Genomic DNA, 23,692 nt, shown 5'->3' with positions numbered 1-23,692 from the left:
TTGGTGTATAAGACACACCCACATTTTCATCTTCTTTTTTGGGGGGGAGTGCATCTTATACTCTGAAAAATATGGTATATAAACTCAAATACTTTGGCCACCTAATGAGAAGAAAGGACTCACTAATGCTGGGAAAGATTGAGAGCAAAAGAAGGGGACGACAGAGAATGAGGTGGCTGGATGGAGTCCAAATGACTGTGTTTCCCCCACTTTTCGGCAACTCTACTATAAAGTCCATTGCGATCTCCTCCCACGGCCTCGTTGGCTCTGCTACTGTTTGCAGCAGTCCAGGGGGGTTTCCCGGTCATCTCTTCATTGTGGCGCAGATGGTGCAACTTTTCACGTAAATATAGTAGGGATTCTGGGACATAGAGTTTCGACCCCTTCCATGCAAGGTCATCTCTTTTTGTCAAGATGTGTTGGTTGTTTTGGAACCAGGGGTCTGCTAGCAGTTCAGTTTTTAGCCTCGTGGTTAGGTTGCTTGTGGGTTGGTTCTGCCGGTCACGGCGTTGCTGCCTGGTGGTCACTTGGGCAGCTGTTTCAGTAGAGGGAATTATGGCGTCCAGTACGTGCTCCCGTTCACATTTTGTCAAGCCGGCCTCCCTCAGCAACCAAGAAAGAAACCACTTAACTCTATTTTGCAGAATTAAGAGTACTTTTACTGGTTATGAAAAGTTAGCAGCTAAGCAAAGCAAGATCTGAGGCAAAAGCATGCGAAATCATACATATCAATATGTGACCAACCCCCTCCCCCTGGTAACCCTCATCCCACTGTCCAATCTGTAAATCCCTTAGGTGTCGTGTGAGTTCCATCTTCAAGGAGCATCATCAGGGTGGTATGCAGGACAGTTGGCCTTGACCGACACCAAGCACTAATCTCCAGCATGCGCAGTAGACAGTGAGACCAAAACTGCCTTTTTACAATCTCTCCTGTACTAAAACTTCCCCTCCCAAATACCAGCCCCCCCCCCCCCCCGTTTCAATGGCAGCCAAAAGCAAATAGTGAAACAGAGGCTGACATCCGGCCCTCCTTCAGGAAAAGAAGTCATCCCTGCAAGAAAATAAAACAATAGAAAAGACAACATAAAACATGTATGATTCAAATATGATCAAGGCTTATCAGGGTACTTAGCGTAGAACTTCTGTAAGAGTCTAGGAGCTCTAACATGAGATTTATCAACCAACTCAGCCTGGGAGGGGGGAAAATGCTTCCAGGATACCAGATATTGAATTTGATTCCTATGTTTCCTGGAGTCCAAGATTTCCTTAACCTCAAAGTGTTGCTCTCCCTCAATAGGAAGAGGGGCAGGGGGTGCAGGTAGGGGTGCACGAAAAGAAGAAGGGTGCTCTGGTTTCAACAGGTTTACATGAAACACAGGATAAATCCGCTTAAGATGCTTTGGTAACTCCAATCGTACAGAAACAGGATTAATGATTTTCACAATAGGGAAAGGACCAACATACTTCTGCCCCAGTTTCTTTGATTTCTGGGTGGTTTGTAGAAACTTGGTGGACAAAAACACTCAATCTCCTACTTTGTACTCTCTTTGCTTCACCCTCTTTTTGTCAGCCTGTTTCTTGTGCACTCGGTGAGCAGCCTCCAACGCCTTCCGGGTCATGGGCCAAATCTGGTGAAGCTGGTCACTCCACTCGGAGTGGGACAAAATTTACGGGTTTTCTCGAGGCAACTCAGGAATTGGTACAAAGTCCTGTCCAAACACAACTCTAAAAGGGGTCAAGCCAGTACTGCTATGCACAGAGTTGTTGTATGCCACCTCAGCATGTGGTAACAGTTCAGCCCAGTTATCTTGTTGATAATTGATAAAACACCGGAGGTACTGTTCCAAAACAGAATTAGTCCATTCACAAGCCCCATTAGTCTGAGGATGGTGGGCGGAGCTTAGCCCCTGGGCGGAGCCAATTAGCTTCAGAAACTCCTTCCAGAAGAGGGAGGTGAACTGGACCCCCCTATCCGAAATTATGCATTCAGGTACTCCATGTAACTGGTATACATGTGAAATAAACAACTTAGCTAACAACTTAGCTGATGGGATTTTGGAACAGTGTACAAAATGAACTTGTTTGGAAAACAGGTCAGTAATTACCCAAATCACTGTATTTCCTAGACTCTCTGGCAATTCGACAATGAAGTCCATTGATATCTCCTTCCATGGGGCCTCAGGGCGGACCACAACTTGGAGAAGGCCCTGGGGTTTTCCCAGTGGGCGCTTTGCGGCAGCACAAACGGGACAACTGGCTGTTTAGGACTCAATGACTTTTTTCAATGAAGGCCACCAAAATTGTCTCTTAACCAGATGTAAAGTCTTTACAAATCCAAAATGGCCTGCCATTTTCGAATTGTGGGCCCGTTGAAGGACAATAGTTTTCAGGTCAGCAGGAACATATAATTTAGCCCCTACGCAAGCCAGTCCATCTTTCATAGTGCATTTGTTTGAATGTTCCTTGAACCAGTCATCGGACTCAAGGCCCTCCTTGAGTTTGCACATGAGGTCCATTGTGACCTCTAAATTCAAAATGCCTTGGCTTCTAGTAATCACTGGGGCAGCTAGACTTTTTGCCGGGATGACTGGGTAAACTACGCTCAGCTTAGAGCTGTTGTATTGGGGAAGCCTAGACAAAGCATCAGCCATGAAGTTCTTCCCCCCTGGAATGTACTTGAGGGTAAAGTTGAAACGGTTGAAATGTTGTGCCCAACGCACCTGTTTAGGAGATAGCTTACGTGGGGTCTTCAATGCTTCCAAATTTTTATGATCAGTCCATACTTCAAAAGGGTGTTTTGCCCCTTCTAGGAAATGTCACCAGGTCATCAGAGCCCATCTGACCGCAAAAGCTTCCTTTCCCCATATAGCCCATCGTCTCTCCATCTCTGTCAGTTTGTGAGAGGTGTAAGCGCATGGCTGCAATTTTCCACCAGTGTTCGTTTGAAGTAATACTGCACCCACCGCCACATCACTGGCATTAGCTTGAATGATAAATGGTGCCTCCATATCGGGGTGTTTCAAAACAGGTTCAGCTGCAAAGAGTCGCTTTAATTTCTTGAAAGCGGCTTGACACTCCATAGTCCAATTCAAAGGCTTACCCGGTCTAGGCTTGGCCTCCCCTTTTGACTTTAGGAGATTTGTAATGGGCAGAGCAATGCTGGCGAACGAGGGGATAAATTGACGATAAAAATTTGCAAATCCCAAAAAACTTTGTAATTGTTTGCAGGTGCGAGGAGGTGCCCATTCAGTGATAGCCTGGACTTTCGCTGGGTCCATCTCGATTCTGTTGTGGGAGATGTGGTAGCCCACATAATCAATTTTCTCTTGATGAAATTAACATTTAGACAATTTGGCATAAAGTTCTGTGCCCCGGAGTTTCTTGAGTACTGATCGTACTAAAGTCACGTGTTCATCACATGTTTCCGTGTAGATAAGGATATCGTCAAGGTAGACCATCACGCCCTTGTACAGGTATTCATGTAAAACTTCATTTATTAATTGCATGAAAACAGCTGGCGCCCCCTGTAGGCCAAATGGGAGTACTCTGAATTGAAAACACCCGAGTGGGCAGTTGAAAGCAGTTTTCCATTCATCTCCCTCTTTGATTCTTACTCTATAGTAGGCCTCTCTTAGGTCCAATTTTATGAAGATCTTCCCTTTACCCAATTGGGCCAACATATCCTTCATCAAAGGGAGGGGGTATACATTTTCCACGCACACACTATTAAGATTTTTGTAGTTAACACAGAGACGAAAGGAGCCATCTTTCTTTAAACAACACAGGGGTGGCCACACGTGGCCTAGCAGGTTCAATAAACCCCCTTTTCAAATTTTTCTCAATAAACTTCTGCAATTCCTCCATTTCGCTTGGGGTCATTGAGTAAATCTGGGGTTTTGGAAGTTTTACTCCTGGGAGGATCTCAATGCTGCAATCCATCACGCGGTGAGGGGGTAATTTATCAGAGGATTTTTCACTGAAAACATCCTTTAGGTCACAATATTCCTTTGGGATTTTCTCCTCCCCCTCAATTTTTTCCTGCACCGCGGCCGCTAGGTTAGGTTCAGCATTGGTAATATTGGAAACCCTCCCTTCTCCCTTTGGGGGTTTAGCAGATCGGATGCGCAACCACCCTTTCTTCCAGTTGATGTGTGGGTTCCATTTACGTAACCAGGGTAAGCCCAGTATGAGAGGCGGGTCCATCCCCGGTGCCACAATGAAACTTAATGTTTCCTGGTGATCTCCCATCAACATGTCTATAGGTTCAGTCACAAAATGGGCAGGAGCCCACCCCCCAGCTATAGATCCATCTAGCTGGCAAAAAGCAATGGGGACTTTCAAAGTTCTCAGTTTCAAGCCCATTTTTTCCACCACTTCCGGGCTAACAATGCAACATGTGCATCCCGAGTCTAAAAGAGCCAGCATTTTTGCTTGGGCGCCAGTAGAGGGCACTTTAAGTTCTACTGGGATGGTCATGGGGCCCGATCGGGAACTTACCAGATGGTTGTCATTGGATTCGGTTTCACTTTCCCCCAATGAGGAGGACGGTTCTTCTTCTCTTGGGAAGGGAGGGAATTGCGCAACAAGTTCCACCCCTTTCATGGCGGTGTCCCTTCTCTTCCCAGGTTGTTTGTCTGGCTTCCTCCCCCCCCCCCCCCCCGGCAGAGGGCTTTGGGCCAACCTTGGAGCGGCAATTTGTTGCCCGGTGCCCCTCCTTTCCGCAATGGAAGCAGGTGGTAGACCGGGGCTTGCTTTTAGACCAACTTTTTCCTCCTTTCGGAGTTCCTTTGGGGGGGGGTTGGGAGGGGTAGCTTTCTCTTTCTCACTGTCTTCGCAGTACTTGTCTCTGGCTAGATCGATCTCCACGTCTGCTGCCAATTTGTACCAGCGTTGCAAGTCGTCCCCCCCCCGTTCACACAGTTTTGATATATATCTTTGTTTAAGCCATCCATAAAACTGTCCATTAAAGCTTCTTCCAACCCACGCCGCATATAAATGGATAATTCACGAAACTACTATGTAATCAGCCACTGGGTTCTTCCCCTGCGTAAGGGTTTTCATTCTGGTTCTGGCCTTCTGCTCCGTGAGCGGGTCATGAAAGTGTTTCCTCAGGGTGGCCATAAACCTATTATAGTCTCTCAGCAGGGGGGAGTCATCGTTATGGAGGGCAACCATCCATGCCGCTGCCTTGTTCTCCAGCGCCATGGTAACAACTCTTACCTTGGCTTCTTCTGTAGGGAGATCCTCTCTGAACTGTTGCATGAAATTCCAGACTTGGACCAGGAAAAATCCTAGTTCCTTTGGGTCACCTCCAAATTTCACACCAAGCAGAGGAACTTTTGCCATCTGGCGTCTGCGGGGGGGCCCTCCTCCTCTTGGAAGGGCTCTTGTGGATGCTGCTGCTGCTGCTGGGGCTTCCCCATCCTGATGAGCTCCACTGTCTGCCCCCAGGGCCCCCCTTGGGCGGAACAGGGCTTCTGCAGTTCTCTCCTCTAGGTCTGGGAGATCAGCTTCTCTTTCGGGACCACTCTTGCGTAAACGTCGCCTCTACCAAGCCTCTTGAAAGAGCTTCATAGCCTGGGACATCATAAGGTTCTCCTCGTCGGTGTCCTGCCAAGCAGCTGCCAGCTGCCGATGTCGCTTTGTGGTTACTCCAGCCGGAATTTCCTCAGGGTCATACTTCTGTCCCACTCCCAAGGACCACCTGGGGTGGACAGATCGTTCCTCCAAATTCAGATCTGCCATCCGCTCCGTCTCCAAGGGACACGAGGATGTAGCTGCCCCCATGTCGTCCTCCTGGTCGCTGCCTGGATAAGACATTCCTTTGAAGGTTTTGGTTTTATTTACACTCCCCTCGGAAGGTGTTAGCTCTGGGATGAGTGCGAAAGTGAGATCTTGCTTAATGTCAAGCTGGCCTCCCTCAGCAACTGAGAAAGAAACCACTTAACTCCATTTTGCAGAATTAAGAGTACTTTTACTGGTTATGAAAAGATAGCAGCTAAGCAAAGCAAGATCTGAGGCAAAAGCATGCGAAATCATACATATCAATTTGTGACCAACCCCCTCCCCCTGGTAACCCTCATCCCACTGTCCAATCTGTAAATCCCTTAGGTGTCATATGAGTTCCATCTTCAAGGAGCATCATCAGGTTGGTATGCAGGACAGTCGGCCTTGACCGACACCAAGCACTAATCTCCAGCATGCGCAGTAGACGGAGAGACCAAAACTCCCTTTTTACAATCTCTCTTGTACTAAAACTTCCCCTCCCAAATACCAGCCCCCCCCCCCTATTTCAATGGCAGCCAAAAGCAAATAGCAAAACAGAGGCTGACACATTTGTACTGAGGCATGCGGGAGAGGGCGTCAGTTAGAAAGTTCCTCCCCCCTGGAATGTGCTTTAACACAAAATCAAAATGGTTGAAGTATTGAGCCCATCAGACTTGTTTGGGTGATAGTTTCCGTGGGGTCCTAAGCACCTCCAGATTTTTGTGGTCAGTCCAGACTTCGAACAGTTTCTGGCTCCCTTCCAACAGGTGTCTCTAGGTCTGCATTGCCCATCTCACTGCGACAACCTTTTTTTCCCACGTGGCCCATCGTCTCTCTGTGTCTGTGAACTTGCGGGAGGTGTAGGCGCAGGGTTTTAAGTTTCCTTTGTTGTTTCTTTGGAGTAGCACCGCTCCCACTGCCATGTCGCTGGCATCTGCCTGGATCACGAAGTGTTGCTTGGGGTCAGGATGCTTCAGCACCGGCTCCTTTGCAAACATTTCTTTTAGTGTTTCGAACGCCTCTTCGCAGGTTAGGTCCCACTGTAGGGGTTGTCCTGGATGAGGTTTCGTTCCTGGGCTCCCTGTCTTAAAGAGGTCTGTTAGGGGTTTGGCAATTTTCACAAAGGCGAGGATGAATTGCCTGTAGAAGTTCACAAACCCTAGGAAGCTTTGTAGCTGTCTGCGGGTGCGAGGGGGTTGCCAGCCTAAGACGGCTTGTACTTTGGCTGGGTCCATCTCTATTCCCTCATTTGACACTCGGTAACCCAGGTAGTCTAACTGTGCACGGTGGAATTCGCATTTTGATACCTTGACGTAGAGGTTGGCTGCCAGAAGTTTTTCCAGTACTTGGCGGACCAGGGGTATGTGGTTGTCCATGGTGTCAGCGTTCCAAGTATCATGCAGAATTAAATCAGAGTCCAAGGCAAAACGTTCCTTAAAGTTCCAATTTAATAAGACAGACATCTTAGCACATCTGTGGAATTCCAACTCTGATTTGCTTCCTGGAATTCCACCCAGTTGAAAGTTCATAATCTTATGCCCACTCCCATAAATCCATCACATGGTCCAATCTTCTTCTTCGACCCCGACAACTCCACCCCGCTGGTTCCGGTCAGGTGTCAAGGTGCGGAGACAAAAGATGACCTTGGGCTTCTAGAAAGAATGACAACACATTCCACAAATCTACTCCTTTCTATTCCCCCCTCCCAACTACTACACTAATGAAACAGCATAGGAAAATAATAGAAAGTGTGGCAGGCCAAAGATCCTAAAAGGAACATAACTACAGGCCTGACAGGCAGCCTCTCCTCAGAAGAAAAAGGTTTCCTGTAAAGAGAATAACATAAAAGTTAACATAACACAATTAACCACCTCTTCTCCCCCCAGGGGAACCCTTTGACTTCTCGGGAAACTTCTCATGGAATTGTTTTACTAACTTCTCCACTTTTAGGTTCCCACTGTTCACCCAAGTAGCTTCGGACAAAGGGTAACCCTTCCAGTGCACTAAGTACTGTAAGTGACCCCTATTCAGCCTGGAGTCTACAATTTTTTCCACCTCTGATTGTGTTTCCCCTTCTATCACTACAGGAGGAGAGAAAGCTTGGGTGGATGCTCTTATGCTGGACCCAATTACTGGTTTCAACAAGCTACAATGAAATTCTGGGTCAATTTTCCCTAGACTTCTGGGTAGACTGAGTTGAACTGTAACTGGGTTTACTATCTGCACTATTGGGAATGGACCTAGAAATTTTGGACCCAATCCCTTACTAGGCATTCTTAATGTCATGTATTTGGTAGATACAAAAACATCCCCCACACGGAAGGGGGTTTGGAGCGAGCAATGTTTATCAGCTTGCTTCTTGTAGGCATCTGCCGCAACTGCTAGAGCCTTCTTCGTATTCTCCCATCCTTCCCTTAGCGTGTCCATCCATTCATTCAAAGACATGGAGGAGGGAGGTTCTCTAGGCAACTCAGGCATGGCAACAAATTCCATGCCACTGGTAATCTGGAAAGGAGTTAATTCAGTGCTGCTGTGGACCGCGTCGTTGTACGCCACTACGGTGAAGGGTAGAAAGTCCGACCAGTTGTCTTGCTGATAGTCCACAAAACACCGGATGTATTGTTCCACCACCGCATTGGCTCTCTCTGCTGCGCAGTTCATACTGGGATGAACTTCTGAGTTCAGTTCTTGTGTGGACCCAATGGATCTCAGGACCTCTCTCCAGAACTTGACTGTGAACTGGACTCCGCGGTCTGAAATGATCCTCTTGGGTACTCCGTGCAGGCAATAAATGTGTTTCACAAACATTTTCGCTAATTTCTTTGTGGATGGCAATCCTGAGCAAGCAATGAAGTTTGCCTGCTTGGAAACCAAATCAATAACTGTCCAGATTATTCTGTTCCCACTGCTGTATGGGAGTTCCATGATGAAGTCCGTTGCGACTTCTTCCCATGGCCGGTTAGGGCTGGCCACTCGTTGTAGCAATCCAGGGGACTTCTCCGGCAGTTGTTTGGGCTTTTCCTCCTCCAAGGCCTCCCCCTTGGTAGGACTCTTCGTCACCTTAAGTTGGGGATCCTCTTCCAGAGGTTGTTGGCCCTTTTCCTCCTCCAGTGGTAGCGGCTCAACCACAATAATCAATTTCCTACCACCGTCTTCCCACTTTATCGTAGGCTTCCACTTGTCAAGCCATGCAAGCCCCAAGATTATTTTTTCTGGCATCTCTGGAGCCACAATGAATCTGAGAAGCTCATAGTGGCGGCCAACTTGTAACTTCACTAGTTCAGTTATTAGCGTGGCTGGGGCCCCTCCAATTAGATTTCCATCTACCTGCTCAACCCAAATGGGACAGGCTAGAGGTCTTGTGCGTATGCCTAGTTGCTTGACAATCAACATGCTGATTAAGCATCGAGTGCAACCGGTGTACACAACTGCTTCAACTTCCCCTTCCACCCCCTTCTCAGGTACTTGGAGGTTCACTTGGAAGGCGAAGGGGTGGATGGGTGCACTCACCATTGGGTCATCTTCGGCATTTTCCTCCTCCGAGGCCTCCCTCTTGGTAGGACTTTTCGTCACCTTAAGTTGGGGATCCTCTTCCAGAGGTTTTTGGCCCAGATGACTTTTTTCTGGTGGCATCTGGGGCCTTCTCTTTACTGCCGTGGCGGTTGGTGTGCACGTTCGTGGCATTGGGGCTGGAGCCAAGCACTCTGACGCTCTGTGGCCAAGTTGACAACAACAGTGGCATTTTATTGGCCCCCACGTAGGAAGGAACCTAGTTACATCTCTAAACTTAGGAACCGCCTCTATACATTGTTCTGTTATCCATCCTGCAGTCTTCCCCTCATTCATCCCTTCTTCCATTGTTGAGAACTCTTCTCTGTAGGAAGGTGGGGTAAGAACCTGTTGGTGCATTGCAGGTGGACATGGTCCTGCCATCCATCCTTCAGCCCTTCCTTTGGTAATCCCTTCTTCCATTGTGGAGATTGCTTCTCTGTAGGAAGGTGGCATAAGAACCTGTTGGGGCATTGCAGGGGAGACTGGAACTGGTGGGGAGGTCAATCCCTCGGTTGGCCACTGCCCAGTTATCTGCCATGGTGCCATCTGCTGAGGGAGGGCAGGTGCCCACTGACATCCCTTCCATCCATGACCTGGGGTTAAGACCCATCCCAGGGTTGCCTGCTTTACAGGTTGCAGTTCAACCAATGATGGCTGGCTAGGAGGGGTTATGTGCCAAGGACCCCTCTGCTGGCTTGGAGGAGTTATGGGCCAAGTAGGTGCCCTCTGCTGGCTTGGAGGATTTTCCCATGCTGATGGCCACGGATTTGCCCACTGGAATCTTTTCCATCCATGCCCTGGGAAGAAAGCCCAATTTGGTGGTGCTTCATTCACAATCTGCAGCGCAATTTCTGGTGGGTGGCAAGTGAATGATGCTGGCCAAATCCCTTCTTGCTGGCTGGGTTGAATTTCCCATTTTGATAGGGAATCTGTCTTCAACTCAGTTGCAGGGTAATGGGTGATTTCATTTATCGCTGTTTGGAAGGAGTAATTATCTCCACTCCAGTACTCCAGTCCATTTCAGCATTTATTAGTGAAGGGGGGGGAGGGGAGATTGACTCACATTTGGCCGAAGAAGTTGGTCTGGGATTCCAAACATCTTGTCGTTTCCAGCTGTGTGCAGAATCTTTCCCCCTTGCATTCCTCCAGATGCTATAAATCTTAAACAGGAATTCGTTCACCTTTGAAGATTTGCAGAGAAGCATCTCATCTCAGCTTCTTATCTCAAAAAGCTTTCTCATAATTGTTCGCTGATATTTTACGCTGACCCGGTCAGCGTTGGGAATTCAGCACCCCCTCACTAGCCCCCCCATGGAGGGGGGGTGCTAGTGGTTTATTTTAAAGAGAGAGTTGGAATAATGTCAGCATTCCAAGTATCATGCAGAATTAAATCAGAGTCCAAGGCGAAACTTTCCTTAAAGTTCCAATTTAATAAGACAGACTTCTTAGCACATCTGTGGAATTCCAACTCTGATTTGCTTCCTGGAATTCCACCCAGTTGAAAGTTCATAATCTTATGCCCACTCCCATAAATCCATCACATGGTCCAATCTTCTTCTTTGACCCCGACAACTCCACCCCGCTGGTTCCGGTCAGATGTCAAGGTGCGGAGACAAAAGATGACCTTGTGCTTCTAGAAAGAATGACAACGACACATTCCACAAATCTACTCCTTTCAATTCCCCCCTCCCAACTACTACACTAATGAAACAGCATAGGAAAATAATAGAAAGTGTGGCAGGCCAAAGATCCTAAAAGGAACATAACTACAGGCCTGACACATGGTCTCAGTGTAGATTAGGATGTAATCCAGGTAGACGAGGACCCCCTTGTAGAGGTGCTCATGCAGCACCTCGTTTATTAACTGCATGACTACCGCTGGGGCCCCCTGCAGTCCGAAAGGCATCGCTTTGAATTGAAAGCTCCCTAGGGGGCAGTTGAACGCTGTTTTCCACTCATCTCCCTCTCTGATTCGTACTCACTAGTATGCTACTCTGAGGTCTAGTTTGGTGAAGACTTTTCCCTTGGCCAGATGAGATAGCATGTCCTTCATGAGGGGGAGGAAGTATAGGTTGTGTACGCACACCCCATTTATTCCTCGAAACTCCACACAAAGTCTCATAGTTCCATCTTTTTTTCTCCTTGAAGAAGACTGGTGCAGCGACCCGTGGCATGGCTGGCTCAATGAAACCCCTTGCTAGGTTTTTGTCTATGTATTTGCGCATCTCTTGCATTTCCCAGGGCATCATGGTGTACAGTTTGGGTTTGGGTAGTTTTGCCCCAGGGATGATTTCGATGGCACAGTCTGTCTCATGGTGAGGAGGCAGAACACCACACTCGCCCTCACTGAATACCTCTGCGAGGTCCTGATATTCCATCAGAATCAGTTTGGCCTCTGGGGTTTTGTCGGATGTGGTTGCCAGTTGTTCTTGTGGGCTCTTTGGGTGGGGGTGTTCCTGTGCGGGTAGTGGTTCTGCTAGTTGGTGTGGGAGGGGTTGGGGGCCCTTTGATATCCTAAGTCCGTGGGTACCCCCTTTCCATCAGATGGTCGGTCCCCACTTGTATAGCCAGGAAAGTCCCAGTATGACTGCGTCTGTCATTTTGGGGGCTAGTATGAATCTAATTACTTCCCAGTGATCCGCTAGCTCTAGCCTCACTGGTTCAGTCAGGTGGGTGGCATAGGCTCCTCCCATTAGGGACCTGTCAACCTGCTCGAACCGGATCGGGTGGGCCAGTCTTTTTGCTCTGATCCCCAGTTTCAGGACTGTGATTAGGTTGATCAAGCACCTTGTGCAGCCTGAGTCTATTAGGGCTTGAAAATCCCCCTGGATTCCTGTTTTTGGGGCTGTGAGGTGTATTGGAAAAAGGAAAGGGTGAATTGGTTCACTCAACATTGGGTCATTTTCTCCCTCGTCCTCGCTGTCATATGGTTCAGGTGACTGGTTGTTGTTGCCTGGGGTTCCACCACTTTTGCCTGAGTGGGAAGGGGCCTCTGCAGCCTGGAGGGCTTTCCCGGACGTGTTGGTGGTCCGTTTGGGGTCTCGTTTTGGTCGTGCCCTGGGCGATGGGTCTGGCTTTGGTTTTGGGGCTGGGGTTAGGCATGCAGCTGCCATGTGGCCCATCCCCCTGCATTGGTAGCATTTCAGTGGACTTCAAGGGAGGGCTGGTCGTGGGCCTGCTGTGGTGCTCTGGTTCCCCATCGGCTGTGTGGTTTCAGGTCAGGTTGACCTCTCTCTTTTGTGTCCGGTTTCTTTCTCATGTTGTTGGTGTACAGCCCGCTGCTGACTTTTCTTGCTACTCGGAACCACTCAGAGAGTTGATTTAGGATGTCACAGTATGCGGTTACCTGGGCAATTTGCTTGTCCAGGCTTGTTCTGAAAAAATGCACCAGCAGCCACTCTGGTAAAGGGGGTAGCCTTCCTATGACCCTCCTGAATTCACGGATGTGCTCTTTGATGGGGTGGCCCCTCTGCTTTAGGTTGCTGAGTTACTCTTCTGAATATGGGTCCTCCTCCACCTCCTCAAATCTAGTCATCTATGTCTTGCAGTTGGGGGGCTCTCCTCTTGTGGAGGTGTTCTGTCCCGTGATTACAATGAATATGCAGACCCAGGCTTGGCTGTCTGCCATGACTAATTACATAGATAAAGCCACCCCTTGGCTGAGAGCCTAGAAAGTTCTCTTCACAAACACAAGATAACACTTACAGAAGGCTTTCGCAATGGCTTGAATATGGACTGTTGTCTCCTGCAAAGAGTCCCCTCCCTTCGCTCCACTTATAAACTCTTTGGGAGGGCCCACACCCTTAACCAGCTGTCCCTATTTCCTTCTATGACGTCTTCTCCACAGCTGTTCCTGTCTCCTATCAATTCGACATCTACGCACATCAGGGACAACCTCCCTCTGTTCCTCCTCACTGCTCTCTGACTCAGATGCCACCTTGTGGCCAACAGGCTTCTTTAGTTCCTGCTCTGATTCCAAACACCCTCCAGAGTCTTCCTCATCCTCTAGAGCAGTCCCATAATGGTCTGAGCTGTCAGAGTCCACCAACAACTCAGCCGGCCGCTGCTGGACCACAATAGGAGGGCTGCTAAGCATTCCCTTGCTTCTCACTCTAGCCCCTCTGGGATGGTATTCACCATGGCCCTGGGGGATGGGTAGAGGTGCCCATAGCGTTCTAGGTGGATATCAGCTGAATCGAGGAATAGAGCCAGCTGGTCTGAGTCCCCGTCAAACTTTCCCCTGAATTGTGGTGGATCATTCAGCCCTACTCCTCCAACCTCCTGTCGGCCTCTGTATGCTTGCACCTGATATAGCTGGCTGTCTTCCTCACCTCTAGTTTGGAGGGAGGGAGGGGTTTGTCTGCCCTGGGCAGACTGCCTGCTACGTGGGAGAGGCACTGGTTGCAGTTTCGGGCTCCTTCTCCTTCTATGGGGTGGAGGAGGGGGGCTGTGCTCCAGTCTGCGTCTCTTCTCCTCAACAGGATCAGATGTCCCTCCCCTCTCTTTTGGGCGGCATGATGGCCCCTCATCAGCAAGGGTGGTCTGGTCAAGATCCTCCCTCTGTTGCTCTATTGCACTCTCCAGGGATTCCATCTGGGGCTTTGGGAGCCTGGCTTGTGTCCAGTCCCACCTCCAGTCCACCCTTGCCAGCTTGCTTGAGACCCTTCCCTGTATCTGGGGTCTAGGGTGAGGGAACTCTACTTCAGCTGCCTTAGGGGCTAATTTCCACTAGTACTCATCCTTTCTTGCTTCTGCTGCTGGGAAAGGCATCGCTGCTTGGCATTGCCGCATACCTCCTGTTGTCTGATTTTCCCTCCAAGCACCCCAAATATTAGCGGAGTGCTCGGTGAGCCCAGGATTCAGGAAACCCGGAAATCTTGATAGATTTTTAAAAGTAAGTTTTGGCTCTCTGTGAAGTTCCCAGAAGATGACCTAATTAATTTAGGAGCCTCGAGACAAAGTTCAAAAGAAATCCATTTATTTATTAGGATCAACATTCTGGCGTGTACTCCTGCAGAGCCAAACTGCTTCCGCTTAATTGCGTTTGAACTTTACCCCTCTATCTCCTCCCTTCTGTTATGCGTCATAGATCATATTCACGAACTATGTTGTAGAAATATGAGATCCAACTCTGGCCGAAGGTATGCATGGAATCCACCCTCGAATGCCAACCTGATAATAGTCATGGCAACGCTTTACAAGTTGACAGCGGAGAGCAATTATGGGAAGCTATGAAACAGATGGAAAACTGGTGGACTGAGGCAAGGTTGGTTCAAGATAATACCTTTATGCAGACCTCTCTCCCTCTCCCCCTCCATCTCTTTCAAAAAAAAACCAAAAAAACAAACCCACAATTCAATTCAGCAAATTCATCCTGTGACTATTGCTTACTAAAACAATTTGATGTAATTCATGAAAAATAAGCCTCGGGCCACTACTAATTTCAAAATATACTGCTCTATTGCCTCTTCATGGATTGCTACCTTGTCGTGGTGAAGGGGCTTGCGTAGCTCAATGAAGATATGAGCTATGCCATGCAGGACCACCCAAGATGGACAGGTCATAGCAGAGAGCTTGGAGAAAACGTGATCCACTGGAGAAGGAAATGGCAACCCACTCCAGTACCTTTGCCATGAAAACCCCATGGACAGTACCAAAAGGCAAAAAGATATGATGCTGGAACATGAGCTCCTCAGGTTGGAAGGTGTCCAATATGCTACTGGGGAAGAGCAGAGGGCTAGTACTAGTAGCGTCAGAAAGAGTAAAGTGGCTGGGCCAATGACGAAAGGACGCTCAGCTGTGGATGTATCTGGTGGTGAAAGGAAACTCTATAAAGATCTATACTCCATAGGAACCTAGAATGTAAGATCCATGAATCAAGGCAAGCTGTTACATGGTCAAACAAGAGATGACAAGACTGAACATCAACATCTTAGGAAACAGAACTAAAATGGACAGGAATGGGTGAATTTAATTCAGATGACCATCAGGTATATTACTACGGGCAAGAATCCCTCAGAAGAAATGGAGTAGCCTTCATAGTCAATAAAAGAGTAGGAAAAGCAATTCTGGGATACAATCCCCAAAATGACAGAATGATCTCAGTTCAGATCCAAAGCAAACCATTCAACATCACAGTAGTCCAAGTCTATGCCCCAACCACTGGTGCTGAAGAGGATGGAATTGACCAGTTATATGAAGCCCTACAGCACCTTATAGAATTAACACCAAAAAATGATGTCCTTATTGAGAAGGAATGGAAAGTTTCCCTTCCCCCTCGATCAAGGTGTGGATCGCCAGCCCTCCTTATTAGCATATCTCAGATAAGAAATAAAACCCCGAGAACATGTTCTAATGAAAACAAACTTCAATATAAAAATAAAAATAAACAAATCTATCTAATTGTTACATTTTGGCAAGAGCAATTGTCGCCCACCTTCTTGGCAGACGAACAGAAGATCAGAAGTCTCTGGAATGTGTGATGTATTAAGAAACGTGTTAAGAAGCATGCACAGTAAATCACTTGCTGATAAGGCCTATGACCTGTGCAGTAAATCTTCAGCTCGGCTAGCAAACAATTAATGCAGTGACACTTATCATCATGGGGGATTGGAATGCTAAAGCAGGAAGCCAAAAGATAACTGGAATAACAGGCATTTGGCCTTGGAGTACAAAATGAAGCAGGGCACAGGATAATAGAATTTTGTCAAGAGAATACAATGGTCATAGCAAACACTCTTTTCCATTAACTGAAGAGACGACTCTACACAAGGACATCACCAGATGGTCAACACAGAAATCAGATTGACTATGTGCTCTGCAGCCAAAGATGGAGAACCTCTATACAGTCAATAAAAGCAAGACCAGGAGCCAACTGTGGCTCAGATCATGAGCTTCTTGTTACAAAATTTAGGCTTAAATTGAAAAAAGTAGGAAAAGCACTAGGCTACTCAGATATGAACTAAATCATATCCCTGATGAATATACAGTACAGGTGACAAATAGATTCAAGGAGTTAGATCTGATAGACAGAGTGCCTGAAGAACTATGGACGGATGTTCGCAACATTGCACAAGAGGTAGCAACTAAAAACATCCCAAAGAAAAAGAAATGCAAGAAAGCAAAATGGCTGTCTGAGAAAGCTTTGCAAATAGCTGAGGAAAGAAGGGAATCAAAAGGCAAAGGAGAAAGAGAAAGATACACCCAATTGAATGCAGAATTCCAGATAATAGCTAGAAGAGATAAGAATGCCTTTGTCAGAGTTCCAAATATCATGCAGAATTAAATCAGAGTCCAAGGCAGAGCTATCCTTAAAGTTCCAATTTAATAAGACAGACATGTTGGCACATCTGTGGAATCCCAAATCTGAAAACTTCCTGGGATTCCACCCAGTTGATTCCCCACACCCATAAATCCATCACATGGTCCAATCTTCCTTGGCCACGCTGGCATCTCCACCCAACTGGTTCCGGTCAGGTGCAGAGGTGCGGAGACAAAAGATGACCTTGGGTGTCTATAAAGGAATGACAACAACACATTCCACAACTCTACTCCTTTCTATTCCCCCCTCCCAATTACTACACTAATGAAAAAGCATAGTGAAATAATAAAAAGTGTGGCAGGCCAAAGATCCTAAAAGGAACATAACTACAGGCCTGACAGGCGGCCTCTCCTCAGAAGAAAAACATTTCCTAAAAGAGAACATCAAAGTTAGCAATAATTAAAAATAAATTAACCACCTCTTGCCCCCCGCCCCAGTGGGATGCTTTGGCTTATCGGGAAACGTCTCATGGAATTGGTTTATTAACCTGTCCGCCTTTAGGTCCCAACTTTTCACCCAAGTGGCTTCAGACAAAGGGTACCCCTTCCAATGCACTAAATACTGTAAGTGACCCCTATATAGCCTCGAGTCTAATATTTTTTTCACCTCATAATGTGTTTCCCCTTCTACCACTACAGGAGGAGAGGGAGCTTGGGTGGACGGTCTTATGCTGGACTCAATTACTGGTTTCAACAAGCTACAATGAAATACTGGGTAAATTTTCCCTAGAATTCTAGGTAGACTGAGTCGAACTGTAACTGGGTTAATTATCTTTTCTATTGGAAATGGACCTAGAAATTTTGGGCCCAATTTCATACCAGGCATTCTTAATCTTATGTATTTGGTAGATACAAAAACTTTGTCCCCCCACATGAAAGGGGGGATGGAGCGAGCGGTGTTTATCAGCTTGCTTCTTGTAGGCTTCTGCCACATCTGCTAGACCCTTCTTCGTATTTTCCCATCCTTTCTTTAGTGTGTCCATCCATACATTCAGAGACATGGAGGAGGGAGGTTCTCTAGGAAGCTCAGGCATGGGAACAAATTCCATCCTTGGGAGAAGGGCGGCATATAAATCTAATAAATCCAATCCAATCCAATCCATGCCACTGGTAATCTGGAAAGGAGTTAATCCAGTGCTGCTGTGGACCGCATTGTTGTATGCCACTTTGGCGAAAGGTAGCAAGTCTGACCAGTTGTCTTGCTGATAGCCCACATAACACCAGATGTATTGTTCCACCATCGCATTGGCATATCCCCCCCTTCCAAGAGATGTCTCCATGTGAGCAGGTTCCACCTGATCGCAAACGCCTCTTTCTCCCAAATGGCCCACCTCCTTTCAGTAGTGGTGAGTTTCTTGGAGATGAAAGCGCACGGCAAGAGGTGGCGCTCTCTATTCTTTTGTAGTAGCACTGCAGCTATTGCTCCATCACTGGCATCCATCTGGATTATGAATGGTCGCTTGGGGTCGGGGTGTTGCAGTATGGGCTCTTGGGCAAAGAGCCGCTTTAATTTCTCAAAAGCTTTTTGACAGTCCATTGTCCATTTCAGGGATTGGTTTGCTTTTGGCTTTGTTGGGGAAGGCCCCATTTTTAATAGTTCAGTCAATGGAAGGGCAATTTCTGCAAAATTCGGAATGAACTGCCTGTAGAAATTTGCAAATCCAAGGAAACTTTGTAGTTGTCTGCGAGTACTTGGAGGTTTCCAGTCTAATACAGCTTTCACTTTTCCTGGATTCATTTCTATCCCCTCGATGGAGATGCGATAACCCAAGTAATCTAGTGAGGTTTTGTGAAACTCACACTTCGACAACTTTGCGTATAGCTTGGCAGCCAAAAGTTTTTTCAGGACTTGCCGTACCAGCTTCACATGTTCTTCTAGGGTTTCAGAGAAGATCAAGATGTCATCTAGATAAACAAGCTGTTAGGGTTCTAAATACCATGCAGAAATAAATCATTGTCCAAGGCAAAACATCCTTAAAGGTGCAATTTATTCCGCAGGCATGTTAGGACGGCTATGGAAATTTCAACTCTGAATTACATCCTGTAAGTTCACCTAGTTGAAAGTTCATGATCTCTCCCCACACCCACAAATCCATCACATGTTCCAATCATCATCTTCCACGCTGGCATGTACACTCATCTTCTTCCGGCCAGGTGTCGAGGTGCTGAGACAAAAGATGACCTTGGCTTCTACAAAAGAATGTCAACAATCCATTCTACAATCCTACTCCTTTCTATTCCCCCCTCCCAACTACTACACTATTGAAACAGCATAGAAAATTATAAGAAAGTGTGGCAGGCCAAAGATCCTAAAAAGAACATAACTACAGGCCTGACAGGCGGCCTCTCCTCAAAAGAAAAACGTTTCCTGCAAAGAGAATAACATAAAAGTTAACATAACAAAATTAACCACCTTTTCTCCACCCAGGGGAACCCCTTGACTTCTCGGGAAACTTCCCATTGACTTGCTTTCCTAACTTCTCCACTTTTAGGTTCCCACTGTTCACCCAATTAGCTTCAGACCAAGGGTAACCCTTCCAATGCACTAAGTACTGTAAGCAACCCCTATTCAGCCTGAAATCTACAATTTTTTCCACCTCAGATTGTGTTTCCCCTTCCATCACTACAGGAGGAGATTGAGCTTGGGTGGATGCTCTTCTGTTAGACCCAATTACTGGTTTCAACAAGCTACAATGAAATTCTGGTTCAATTTCCCCTAGACTTCTGGGTAGACCGAGTTGAACTGTAACTGAGTTAACTATCTTCACTATTGGGAATGGACCTAGAAATTTTGGACCCAATTCCTTGCTAAGCATTTCTAATCTTATGTATTTGGTAGATACAAAAACATTGTCCCCCACACGGTAGGGGTTTAGGAGTGAGCGACGTTGATCATCTTGCTTCTGGTAGGCTTCTGCCGCAACTGCTAGAGCCTTCTTCGTATTCTCCCATCCTTTCTTTAGCATGTCCATCCATTCACTCAAAGACATGAAAGAAGGAGGTTCTCTAGGCAACTCAGGCATGGCAACAACTTCCATGCCACTGGTAATCTGGAAACCCGCTAATCCTCTGCTGCTGTGGACCGCATCGTTGTACGCCACTTCGGCGAAGGGTAGCAAGTCCGACCAGTTGTCGTGCTGATAGTCCACAAAACACCTGATGTATTGTTCCACCACCGCATTGGCTCCCTCTGCTGCGCCGTTCATGCTGGGATGAACCTCTGAGCTCAGTTCTTGTGTGGACCCAATAGATCTCAGGACCTCTCTCCAGAACTTGGCTGTGAACTGGACTCCGCGGTCTGAAATGATCCTCTTGGGTACTCCGTGCAGGCGATAAATGTGTTTCACAAACATTTTCGCTAATTCGTTTGCGGATGGCAATCCTGAGCAAGCAATGAAGTGTGCCTGCTTAGAAAACAAATCAATCACAGTCCAAATTACTTTATGCCCACTGCTGTCTGGGAGTTCCACGATGAAGTCCATTGCGACCTCTTCCCATGGCCGTCTCGGGCTCTCTGCTGCAGGTGCTGTAGGTTCTGGGCTCTTGGATCCAATCATCCACGGCTGGCCTTGTTCCTCCTCCGAGGCCTCCCCCTTGGTAGGACTCTTCGTCACCTGAAGTTGAGGATCCTCTTCCCGAGGTCGGTTGGGCATTTCCCCCTCCGAGGCCTCCCCCTTAGTTGGACTCTTTGTCACCTTCAGTTGGGGATCCTCCTCCGGAGATTGTTTGCCCTTTTCCTCTTCCGAGGCCTCCCCCTTGGTAGGACACTTCGTCACCTTAAGTTGGAGATCCTCTTCCAGAGGCTGTTGGCCCAGATGACTTTTCTGTGCGGGCATCTGGGCCCTCTCTTAACCACCGTGGCAATCGGTACACACGTTTGTTCTTCGGCAATTCCCTCCTCCGAGGCCTCCCCCTTGGTAGGACTCTTTGTCACCTTAAGCTGGGGATCCTCTTCCAGAGGTCGTTTGCCCAGATGACTTTTCTGTGCTGGCATCTGGGGCCCTCTCTTTACCACCATGGCGACCGGTACACACATTTGTTCTTCGGCAATTCCCTCCTCCGAGGCCTCCCCCTTGGTAGGACTCTTCGTCACCATAAGTTGGGGATCCTCTTCCAGAGGTCGTTTAGGCTTTTCCCCCTCCGAGGCCTCCCCCTTAGTTGGACTCTTTGTCACCTTAAGTTGGGGATCCTCCTCCGGAGAATGTCTGCCCTTTTCCTCTTCCGAGGCCTCCCCCTTGGTAGGACACTTCCTCACCTTAAGTTGGGGATCCTCTTCCAGAGGTTGTTGGCCCAGATGACTCTTCTGTGGTGGCATCTGGGACCCTCTCTTTACCGCCGTGGTGGTTGGTGCGCACGTTTGTGGCATTGGGGCTGGAGCCAAGCACTCTGACGCTCTGTGGCCAAGTTGACAACAATGGTGGCATTTAATTGGGCCCCACGAGGAATGGAACCTAGTTACATCTCTAAACTCAGGAACCGTTTCATCACACTGCCTTGCTCTCCAACTTGCAGCTGCCCCCTTGGTAAACCCTTCTTCCATGGTGGAGATTGCTTCTCTGTAGGAAGGGGGAGTAAGAACCTTTTGGGGCATTGCAGATGCACCTTGTTCCGCTTCCCATCTTGCAGGCCTGGCTTTGGTAATCCCTTCTTCCATGTTGGTGATTGCTACTCTGTAGGAAGGTGGGGTAAGAACCACTTGGGCCCTTGCAGGCGCACATTTTCCCGCCATCCACAATGCAGGCCTCTGTTTGGTAATCCCTTCTTCCATGGAGATTTCTTCTCTGTAGGAAGGTCTGGTAAGAACCTTTTTGGGCCTTGCAGGGGAGACTGGAACCGGTGGGGAGGTCAATCCCTCGGTTGGCCACTGCCCAGCTTTCTGCCATGGTGCCATCTGCTGAGGGAGGGCAGGTGCCCACTGGCATCCCTCCCATCCATGACCTGGGGTTAAGACCCATCCCGGGGTTGCCTGCTTCACAGGTTGCAGCTCAACCATTGATGGCTGGCTAAGGGGTTTTACGTGCCAAGGACCCTCCTGCTGGCTTGGAGGAGTTATGGGCCAAGTAGGTGCCCTTTGCTGGTTTGGATGAGTTATGGGCCAAGTAGGTGCCCTCTGCTGGCTTGGAGCATTTCCCCATGCTGATGGCAAAGGAGTTTGTAAGTAGCATCTCTTCCATCCAAGTCCTGGAAGGAAAGCCCAATTTACTGCCCAATTTGCTTCATTTACTGGTTGCAGCCTCATTTGTGGTGGCTTGCAAGTGACAGATGCTGGAAAAATTCCTTCTTCCTGCCTCCTTTGAAATTCCCATTTTGAAAGGGAATCTTTCTTCCAGCTAGTTGCATGGTGATAAGCCATTTTATTTATTGCCGTCTGGAAGGAGCCCAAACCTCTGTTCTAAGGGTGTTTTTTTTTTTTTTCCAATCTTGCTTCTAAGCTGGGGGGGAAGGAGGGGGAGCATGCACTCACAGTTTGCTGAAGAAGTTTTCTGAGATTTCCTTCGTCTTGTCGCGTCTCCTCCTGCATTCCTCCAGATGCAATTAAACTGGAAACAGCATTCCATTGCCTTTGAAGTTCCGTACTCAGCTTCTTATCACCAAAAGCTTCTCATTTATTCTTCGCTGATATTTACGCTGTCCCGGTCAGCATTGGGAATGCCGAGACCCCATCACCAGATCTTCCATCACCAGCCCTTCCCCCTTGATAGGGGGAGGGAGCTAGTGAAATATTTTTAAAGTAGAGAGTTGAAATAATGTTAGGGTTCTAAATACCATGCAGAAATAAATCATTGTCCAAGGCAAAACATCCTTAAAGGTGCAATTTATTCTGCAGGCATGTTAGGATGGCTATGGAAATTTCAACTCTGAATTACATCCTGTAAGTTCACCTAGTTGAAAGTTCATGATCTCTCCCCACACCCACAAATCCATCACATGTTCCAATCATATTCTTCCACGCTGGCATGTACACCCATCTTCTTCCGGCCAGGTGTCGAGATGCGAAGACAAAAGATGACCTTGGCTTCTACAAAAGAATGTCAACAATCCATTCTACAATCCTACTCCTTTCTATTCCCCCCTCCCAACTACTACACTATTGAAACAGCATAGAAAATTATAAGAAAGTGTGGCAGGCCAAAGATCCTAAAAAGAACATAACTACAGGCCTGACACAAGCACTCCACAGTACAGGTGCTCATGTAGCACCTCATTTATGTACTGCATGAAGACTGTGGGTGCTCCTTGTAGCCCAAATGGCATGACTTTGTACTGAAAACTGCCAAGGAGGGTGTTAAAAGCGGTCTTCCACTCATCTCCCACTCTGATCCGTATGCGGTAATATGCCTCTCTCAAGTCCATCTTGGTAAAAATCTTGCCTTTTGCCAAGTGGTTTAGCATATCTTTAATGAGGGGAAGGGGATAAGTGTTCTTTTTGCATACCGCATTCAAGGCTCGCAGATCAACACAGAGATGAACCCCGCCATCTTTCTTTTCTCTGAAGAGCACTGGGGCTGCTACTTTCAACTTCGTTGGTTCAATAAAGCCCTGTTTCAAATTGATGTCTATGTAATTCCTCAATTCAACCATCTCTTTGGGGGTCATTTTCGGCTTCGGTAAGCTAGCCCCCGGTTTGAAGTCTATTGCACAATCTCTGGGCCGGTGGGGGGGAAGATCGTTGCAATCTTCCTCACTGAACACCCCCGCTAAGTCCCAGTAGTCTTTTGGTATTCGTTGGATCCCTGGGGGTTTTGTGTCTGCTGCAGGTGCCGCAGGTTCTGGATGGTCTGAGCTGTTCGGTCCCATCGTTCCTGGGTGGCCTTTTGGCTCCACCGGTGGTAGCGGCCCAAAGTCGATAATCAATTTTCTAATGCCATCCTCCCACTTTATTGTAGGCGCCCACTTGTCCAGCCATGCAAGCCCCAATATAATCGATTCCTGCATTCTTGGAGCTACAATGAATCTGAGGAATTCATAGTGGCGGCCTATCATCAACTTTACCAACTCGGTAATTTTAGTGGCTGGGGCCCCTCCAATCAGTGTCCCATCCACTTGCTCGAAT

The sequence above is a fragment of the Natrix helvetica genome (assembly GCF_964273705.1).
Source record: "Natrix helvetica genome assembly, chromosome: W".
In the NCBI taxonomy this organism is placed as follows: domain Eukaryota; kingdom Metazoa; phylum Chordata; class Lepidosauria; order Squamata; family Natricidae; genus Natrix; species Natrix helvetica.
This window is presented reverse-complemented; position numbering follows the sequence as displayed.